General features: G+C 34.8%; 1 long non-coding RNA gene across 1 annotated transcript in view; it reads left to right on the forward strand.

The window, feature by feature from the left end:
- The window catches only part of LOC311436518, an 18,881-nt gene that overhangs the window by 5,354 nt on the left and 6,027 nt on the right, over positions 1–7,500 (forward strand). Inside the window, exon 2 of the long non-coding RNA XR_014692907.1 lies at positions 7,196–7,262. This is a non-coding gene — a long non-coding RNA (uncharacterized lncRNA). The remainder of the gene's footprint in view (positions 1–7,195; positions 7,263–7,500) is intronic.

A 7,500-nucleotide genomic window follows, 5' to 3' on the forward strand; every position in this document is an offset into this window, starting at 1 on the left:
TTCACTTTGAGTTGTAGAAGTTTATCTGGCATGACTGATAAACTTGGCCAATTATTCTCCTTCTCTCTAGAGATCCCCTTTGGCCCTCACAACTGTAGATCAATTGAATAATGTTATGACACAGTGTGCATGGACAGCTAGAAGAATCAAAAACAGAGTTTTAAACAAAAAGAGTTTTAAAAGCTCTTCAGTCAGTTGGAAGTAAAGAGTAGAGCTGGCATAGGTTTCAGTTAGGGAGGTATCTACATTTCTCAGTACAAGCTCAGGCTTTGATTTCCATAATTGCATACATAAAACTACATTCATGCAACATGTACGAACAACTGTTACTGTAATTGCACACACAGGCAGATTACATATCCACTTCTTTGTTCCTGCAGTTACTGCATATACATGTATTTGGCAGTTATGGTCATTGGGTAAGCATTTTGGAAATCTGGCACATTGAAATTATTCAAGCAATAAGTCCATTGAAGTATCAGAAGCACAACTTTATCCAGGAAAATCAAAGGAAAAGTATACTTTTTTTTTTTTTTTTACTTTTTTTTTTTTTTTTTTCTTTCTGATTGTTGTAAGTTATTATTTGCAACACAAGGAATACCATATATCAAAGCTGACCCCATACTTCAGATGTGTTCCAAGATGGATATCCAAGCTGAAGACAGGAGAATCTGAACGGTATTTGAAGCAGTGATAATATTACATGCAGCAAGAGCCCATCCAGGAAAGCAGTCATGGCATTGCCAGGACATGAGCACCGAATACCTCCAAAAATGTCTGTGGTGTGAGGAGCCTCCTACAGGTGTCAAACTGGATTTCTGAGGTGCTGCAGGACTGTGATCCTTCTGATCACCATAAACATCAGGTGAAGCTTAGGTGGTAATGTTGGGAAATGGTGTTTCCTTGTCATGTGTAACCTACCTTGAAGTGATCTTCCTTAATTAGATTCTGGAAGGTGACCACTGAGTTTTAATATAGCGCAAAGGCTTTTTAATCATTACTTTTATTTATTTATTTATTTGTTTGTTTGTTTATTCATTTATTTTCTGACAGTTATAATCTGCTATCATTAGGCAACAAATTTGAAGGGTGTATATATCTGTGATGCATGCACTTTCAGGGAGAAAAATCAATCTGCATCCAATATATTGTATATATAAGCCATTTGTTTATTTGATAGACTTGTTAACTTGTTTATTTGAAACTTTAGGGACTTACTGTCAAACTTGTTTAACTTTGTCTTCTCCCAAGAATTCCAGGTACTTTACTGCAGATATAGGCCTAAATGGAGCTCATTGTCACTCATATGCAGAATGAAATAGTTCCCTTTGCAGGCATCCTGCCTGGTTGTAGAAACTTCTGGTCTGACAAAGCTCTGTTGCTCCAAGGTCAAAGAATCATATAATAGAATCATAGAATATCCTGAATTGGAAGGACCCATAAGAATCATCAAGTCCAACTTCTGGCACCACGCAGGTCTACCCAAAATTTTAGACCATGTGTCTAAGTGCACAGTCCAATCACTTTTTAAATTCAGACAGCCTTGGTGCAGTGACTACAGCCCTGGGGAGCCTGTTCCAGTGTGCAACCACCCTCTCGATGAAAAACCTCTTCCTGATGTCGAGCCTAAACTTCCCCTGCCTCAGCTTAACACCATTCTTGTGGGTCCTATCACTGGTGTTTGCAGAGAATAGGTCACCTGCCTCCCAACTCCCCTTCGCAAGGAAGTTGTAGACCACGATGAGGTCCCCCCTCAGCCTCCTCTTCTCCAGGCTGAACAGGCCCAGTGCCCTCAGCTGCTCCTCATATGTCTTCCCCTCTAGGCCCTTCACCTTCACCACGTCTTTGTCTGTGTGGAGTCTACAACTCTGGAACTGGCCAGTTTGCCATGGAGCAACATATGGCAGTAAGATGGTTCTACCTGAAGGTGTATCATAAAGCTCGTAATAAGTATGCAGTTGTAAGAATGAACACTTTAAATTATAATAGATATATTATAATAGTGGATTAAATCCACTTTAAATTATAATAGATCATAGCATGTGAGCCTCTACACAGCTAAAGCAGTTCATCAGTTCGGTAAGTTATATGAAGTGACAGGAACTCAGCAGCTGAAAAGACAGTCATGTTTCCTCTCATAAGGGATATAGTACATAATAAGAGTAGTTTTAGTAATATCAGTAATATCACCTAAGTTTCCAAATTCTGACAAACTCTGGTTCATGCACATGCACGTGCACACACGTGCATGATAGTATTATTGTGTTCTGTTATTAGCACATCTTTAAATACCTGCATTTTATTATATAATTGTCTGTTGTTCTCAGTTCATCACAAAATTCCCCTTGACACAGGTGGGAACTGTGCACACAGACTAAATTGATGTGTCTTTTAACTACTGTGCCAGTCCGGAAAGAACAACATAAATTTCCAAAACGCATCTCTTGGTAAAATAAATATGTAGAAAATGTGCGTGCATAGCATGGATATAATGTTAAATGCAATGCAAACCTTAAAAATATGTAAATAAGAAGTGTATGCTATTTTAGCTCACTGCAGCTGATAAGCATTCAGTATTCTTCCTTCCTTACTACATACAAATCTCTGAAAATTATAGTCTATAGTAAGCTTGTAAAATAAAACTCTGAACACCACAGACACACAAAAGAAGTTCAGAAAATTGTGCAGGGTAGCTCTAGAAACAAGTTTTGAGAACGAGTCTTATAATATATGCAAAAATTAGGAAATAAGTTTTATTTTTGTGGTCATTATTGCCATTATTATCAGGATAAGGTGTGGAAGCAGAGTGTCTCTGTAATGGAAAAGCTCTACATTATCTACTCTGTTGACTGTCTACACAGGCATTGCCTTGCCTGTTTCAGGAGACAGGTGTGGATGTATAGATAGTAGTGATTGTTATGGAAGATTTGAATGTCCTCTGACATTGCCTGGTATCATGTACTATTTCTCTGTCACCTGATGATCAAGCTGCAACTTTGTGTTTTCCCATATGTAAATAAAAAAAGGTATTGTATTCCATGAAATGTATTTAAAGGAAGCTGGAAGAGTATGCCTTGTTTTCCTGCAGGGCAAGGGGAGCTAAATAGAAGATTAGTTCAATGAAGGGGCAGTGAGGTGGGGGGGCGGGGGGGAGGACTTTAAATAAATAAAATTACATGAAGGAACTGCTATTCTCTATTACATCAAAGGGACGCGTTATCTTGTCCAGCCATGGTACATTTCTTTTTAAAGACCTTAGGTTAAAAAGCTTTTATATAAATATTTGTAGAACTGAAGCCCATATCCTTAAAATATGAATTTTAATAAGAAAAAAGAATTACCCATAACACTTAGGAGTTTTATCATCTTGATTTTTAAGTTATTTCAAATTCCCAAGCTTTTCAACTAAGAGTGAAAAGAGTTTGTAGTCCTGTGCTTCAGAATTATGTAGATAGCATCCAGGTAGCAAAGATACAAATATTGACAACTTCATGCCTGGAAGTCCTTATAGATGTCTGTGTGATTTTAGGTACTTAAGTACTCTGACCTGTCTATCTGTGAGAATCAAACCACGAATTGAAGAGAGCACTAGGCCTTGATTTCAGCATGTCCCTACCACTGCTGTCCTACTGAGATGCAGAACAGGGCCCATCACATTCACTTCCTCATGCCTTTCACTGCCCAATGTGGGCATGCAGGATAGAGCGGTTCTTGTCAGGGCAGCAGAAAAGAGGGATGACCCTGACAATGATGGTACTGTCATAGATATAACTGGCACCATATCTTGGAAGAAAATTAATCTCATGAAACTGGAATCTTAATATGTTACTCCCCATCCTCCCACAGTGCTGTCAGCCTGCTGCACTGGACTAAAAGCAAGCTCCCTCTGTTTGCATATAATTTTAGGATCAGTTACTTATCAGGTATTTTCAGTTCAAAAGTGTAAAAAGTGGTAATATATGGTAATACATCATGCCATTTAAGCACAAATGGCTGACTCTTTCATGGATGGTTCATAGGCTAATAATCACATTCCCTTGTAATAAGAATTTCTTATGTAAGTAAGGGGCGGGAATTTGGACTGTCATCAACATCTGTAAATTGTATGAAACTCTGAATGTCACTGTCCTATATTTCCATTTGTAAAATGACTTTTCCTGAACTATTTGTAGAAGAATGTTCATTCACAGATAAGTCTAATGATACAATGCTTCTTTACCCAGTATTCAAAAGGTTCTTTTCATGGAGGATCTTCACTGATTATTTTCTGAAATGGTTAGTTATATGGCAAACCTTTTAGAGTGCAATGCAGGATCATAGCCAGGATTCTTTGAGGGAAAAGAAAAAGAAAAAAGTTTTAGAGATCCTCTCTATTTGAAATATATTGTCTTGGACCTATATCAGCATTTAGTAAACCTTTATTGTTTTGCTGTGAGTACATATAAAAGTACCATAGGCAGTCACACAAGCTCTTAGCAAATAAAAATATACCTTATTAAATACCTTATTGTTAAAAAACACCTCAGTGAAGAAGACATTTTTGCCCCTATCTTAGAGCACTGTCTAATAAGGCACGGAGAAATAGTGACTTTTTACACACAAATGAAACAATAGATTCTGAATATCCATACCATAATAGCCTCTCTGTTGTTCTAGACAAAAATACACAGCAGAAAATTAACACTTGGTACTTTGAAATAATACTTATGATTCATATGAGGGTGAACATAGCAATATTTATAGCAAAAAAAACCCCACAACCCTGATATTTGAAAATGAAGAGAAGAAAACATTGAAATAGTTTTCAGGGGCAGAGGAAGGGGGGGAGAGGAAAAGGTTTTAAGTAGTTATTCCTTTTCCCGGTTTTCAAAGGTTCTGCATTAAATGAGAAACCTCACTCAGTAGCTCCTGCATTTGCCTGTTTCTGGTGTTAATTATCTTTTGTTTGCCCTTGATAATCCTGAGGTTGGTATGCAGATAATGAAGGCTGCAGAATCATCTCAAAGTGTAAAAAACAATGGCATTGTCAATTCTACATCACAACACTTTATAAATTATGAATGTTATCCACATTAAAGAGAATGGTAGACTTTTAAAATTACTTCCATGAATAGATTAAATTACAAGTATTATTACATTTCATTTTATTAAGTGCATCTTAGTAGTTATTAGGGCAAATGAACATGTTCTCTCAATTACATAATAACATTAGGACTAAAAATTATGCATCGACACTCCCAAATGCATAATGCTGCATTGTATATTAATCATCCCAAACAATATTTTCAGTTTATATGAAGACAGTTATTACCTATTGAACAATAACATTGTTATTGATTTATTGCAATTCAGCTCAAAGAATGATTTTTTAAATAAAAGCTTAGATTCTTTTCTGGATACTTTAATAATTTCTAGCTCTTAGAAAAAATGTAAGAGTCTTTTAATTACTCTCTTTTATTAATCTAATTACAACAAGACAAAGTTTAGCATATATTTCATTTTTAAATATCCTGTATAAAGCAATGTAGCACACATTTAGAAAATACCAATTAATTTAAAAGAACACTTGTTAATTTTATTTTTAACAAATTGTAATTATTTACATGCTGTAGTTTTTAAGTTATATTTTAATTCTCTCAAACAATTCTTAGTGGTCAGATCTGTAGGTCATCCTACTGATTTTTATGCCAATAAAAGCTTTCATGTAAGTAGAATAAAAATAGCATCAGCTAACACAAGCAGGAAAAACACCTGATACTAACCCACTGAATTAAATGATAACGTTTGTGCTCATTTATGTGGGAAAAGGATTGAGACCTTACCCATTTTAGACATATGTAGCAGCCAAGCATTTTAGACACCTGTAAAGCAACTACTGATATCAAAACTTTCAGAGAGCTTTGCAGTTTCAAATTTTTATTTGGGTGTATTATATGCATTGATTTCAATGTACTTCTAAAAGTACATTTGTTTATTTATTAAATTGTTCAGATAACTGTCTCACTGTTTCCAGTATTTCTAATACCTCATGTTAATTAGATTTGGTAATGAACATACTGATCTGCTGTTATTTACTTTAACAAAACTGGGATTTATTTATTTATTTATTAGTATGATTACATAAGGAATAAACATCCTTTTATTAAAATTGCAATTTTTACAGTGTCAGCAATTTTTCTTTAGAAAAGTCAGAGATTGTTTTTATGTATTCTATTTTTCTGCTTTCATTTTATTGTCATATTGTGCCATTTCATAAAACGTTGATACATGCTGGACTGATGTTTTCAGGGGGCAGTTACTGACTCATCAGTAAAGTAACAAAAATAAAGAAACATCTCTGTATTATTCACGCCAACTACAGATCATAGTCAATAAATCGATTTTTAAAGCTAATACAAAACACTAAAAATTATCTAAGTATAAAAATGCTAACATAGTTCCTTTAGTCTTGAACATGTGGTATGATCTGCTTGATTCAGCAAAAAGAGTGTACAAACATGCAAAATTGCATGCTCCTAGAGAATATGAAAAAGTGTATTTTCATTTTAAATATTTGTGGGGAGGGGAAGCCTTTCTGGAACATAACAGTTCCTAATACACTGTTAATCTTCGTGCTATCTAGAAAGAACTTTTTCCCCATGCATTCTGTCCTTGCGCTTCCTACCATCTGGAGTAGAATTTATTAATACCATCCACAGAAAGCCTGTGGAAATGTGTCTAATAGTGAACATTTAGAATCAGTAAATGTTCTAATTGGTCATTTCATGGAAGTATGTCATCAGTGTAATTAGACATTGTTTATATTAGCAGTGTATTGAGTAACATGAAATGACTAGGTGATCCTTTCTGGCCTAATGTTATTAACTAAACAAAGTAAGTTAGACTCTTTATCACCGTTACATCGGATTAAAAATGACTGGAACTAATATATGTGCAGTTGACAAAATAACTAGCCTTCTTAGTTCCAATTAGTCTTCAATTAAACTGTATCAGCAGTGTTGTCAGACTTACAGATACATTAAATTGTCTTTGAATCTGATTCCTTCAGTTCTTCCTCTTGCTAGTAAGAAAGTTTCAGACATGAAAGAGTTAACATCTCCTTTGAAATTACTCCTATTTAAGAAGAAAAATCATATTACTTTCTTAATCTTTCTAATTCTATTCTCATAAGATGATCTTGGATTTGTTCCTTTAGCACAGACTCTTTAGTGCAGTCCTGATTTCTGTATTAATGAATTGAGAAGATGACATCAGGCTCTTAGGTAAGTGCTATAAACTCAGTCATATGATTTTTATAGTAAGATATCATGTGTAAATATATATATATATATATATATATATATATATTGTCCGTTCTTACATCAATGTTTCTTTGAAAAGTAATAGTTAGATATTATGTAGGTAGCACACAAAAGACCATGTAGTAGTTTGCAATTTACCTTTTGATCATCACAAGAAAAATTTCTACTGGGAAATGAAAGCCAAACATAATTCACTAAA

This window comes from Aythya ferina (assembly GCF_964211825.1).
Source record: "Aythya ferina genome assembly, chromosome: 1".
Classification (NCBI taxonomy): domain Eukaryota; kingdom Metazoa; phylum Chordata; class Aves; order Anseriformes; family Anatidae; genus Aythya; species Aythya ferina.